This window comes from Phalaenopsis equestris, unplaced genomic scaffold, assembly GCF_001263595.1.
Source record: "Phalaenopsis equestris unplaced genomic scaffold, ASM126359v1 Scaffold000417, whole genome shotgun sequence".
Classification (NCBI taxonomy): Eukaryota; Viridiplantae; Streptophyta; class Magnoliopsida; order Asparagales; family Orchidaceae; genus Phalaenopsis; species Phalaenopsis equestris.
In genome coordinates, this window is record NW_018164858.1 from 1,260,457 (window position 1) to 1,262,652 (window position 2,196).

General features: G+C 33.2%; 1 long non-coding RNA gene across 3 annotated transcripts; it reads right to left on the reverse strand.

The window, feature by feature from the left end:
* Positions 1 to 287: 287 nt before the first annotated feature.
* LOC110027168 lies at positions 288 to 1,794 on the reverse strand. 3 transcript variants are annotated; one of them, XR_002294309.1, is made up of 5 exons: positions 1,582 to 1,794; positions 1,258 to 1,451; positions 1,094 to 1,155; positions 902 to 994; positions 288 to 831 (listed from the first exon to the last, which is right to left on the reverse strand). It is a non-coding gene; the product is annotated as an uncharacterized LOC110027168 (long non-coding RNA). The 3 variants fall into 3 exon arrangements; XR_002294307.1 differs by having other exon boundaries at positions 289 to 831; positions 902 to 1,155; XR_002294308.1 differs by having other exon boundaries at positions 290 to 831; positions 902 to 1,155; positions 1,258 to 1,391.
* Positions 1,795 to 2,196: the final 402 nt, after the last annotated feature.

Consider the following 2,196-nt stretch of genomic DNA (forward strand, 5'->3'; position numbering starts at 1 on the left):
TAGCTTATTCCAAGCTCAGTAAACATGCCATCATGAAATGTTTTCCCATTAAAGGATTGGCAAAAATGTTTGGTCAAGAAATAATTGATCAAAAATGAGGTCAACAAATATAAAGTAAAAAAGCAGAACCATGGTATATCCAAACACTGCACATAAAAATAGAGAATGAAATATTAGCCACTCCCTAGAATACAAAAAATGATCTTAAAAAGAAGAAAAACAATATTTCATTAAGATGTCCGAAACAAAGAAAGAAAAATTTAGAGAAAAAGATAATTATCAAGTTTATCATACACATAAAGATTGTCATAATGATGACAATAACATGCAATCCCAAATAATCAGAAAAAAAAAATATCAAATCTTTTTTCTCTAACTTCTTCAATGTTGATCATCAGATGATCAATCATTAACACCCTACAATCAAGTCAATATTTATTAGATAATAATATTTTAATTTATAAACATGATTTAAAAATTAAATCTGCAAATTTCAAGCACTATAGTAGAATCCCCAATTGTTGAAATATGCGAATGAACTTGCTGCATAAATTCTCTCAACTCCTCATATAGTAAGGCCGCAGCTCATACCTCAGATCTCAAACATTGTATCTAATCCTGCAGTTGGGTAATTTGGGCAAAGCTACCTCCTCTGCAGCTCTCTCTCCTACGATGATGGTGCTATAAGTATCATGTTGGGGCCACACCAAACCTCTGCGTCCGTACTCTTATCGGGTGTTCAGGACGCTAACATGAACACCTTCTCATTTGCCTCGATGTACCATCCTCTGGCTTTCAACCTTCTTCTTCAAGAGGAACACTAGATTGTGCCTAAAAGTTTTGAAACTAATTAATTTTAATCAAAATAGTTAAACTTAATAAAATAAAGAAGCATAATTACCTTTACTAATTGCAGCGTAGCGTCCTCAGAAGTCCATGAGTCATCTTTACATATTCTACTTACTCTCCATAATTATAATCTATCATGAATGGCCTAAACAAATAATATATATAAGAAAATTAACGTCCAGTAATATTGAAAATTTAGATAGTTAACTCATATCGTCTCTTTCCATCTCCTAACAAAACTAACTTGGCCCATGGTATGAGGACATGTTTGCTTTTTAGCTTTTTTACTATTCTTTGCGCTCTCTCCTACAAAGAAAAAAACTATTTTAATTCTACATTTAATGAAATTAGACATGAATATAAAACCATTAGTTCACTAATTAACACCATGGCACCCCATCGACTCACCAAGGGACTGTCTTCATAATTTCCTGAATGCATCAACTATCTCACCAGCTTGCTTTCAAATTAGTCTTGTGATTTTATCATTTCAAACCGAACAATTGAAGAACCAAATATCGAATGTGTCCAAGAATCTCAAACTTTGAACCCAAAAATTGAAGAACCAAATGTTGAATGTGTTCAGGAATCTCAAACATTGACTCAATTTGATGAAAATAAAGTAAGTTACTAACTTCAATAAATAAACTAATTATTAATGATTGCCAAATATATATATATATATATATATATATATGTATATATATATATATTATCTCAACTTCAGCTTACAATCTTTTCTTGAATTGCTCCACTCCTTTGTTGCGTCCGTCTGAGAAAGAAATTGGTACAAGTATTGGGTGTCTAGCAATAAAACATATATAGGACCCCAATAATTCAGACTCTGGAATATTATACGGCACAACATTTTTATTAGCCTCGATGTGAAACTCTGCGCCATGACATGTAGTGCGTCCTCTACGTCTCACGGGAGCGCCATGATCATCTGCATATCAATAAATTTTTTAATACTTCACTAAAAAAGTATAATATACAAATACATTTTTTGGACAATTAAATAAAATGGAAACTGTTGTAAGATATTTACTTCCTGACATAGAAATGAGATGAAAAAGAACATAAGCAAACACAGATCGTTTACGTGGTTCAATCCAACTGGATCTACGTCCACGGAAGGGAATCAATCAAATAGTTCACTAAGGCAAATGAAATGGAGAATACATAACTTATACATAGAGATGAGCCTTCATCTTCCTTCTATAACCTCCCTCTCAAGCGACACCATGATACAAGGCCTCAAGATGCTCTCCTCATCTCTAGCTCTCTAGCTATTCTCTCCTCCTTCGTGGTAGCTTAAGATCTCTTCCCTTGCTCTCCTAAGCCTCA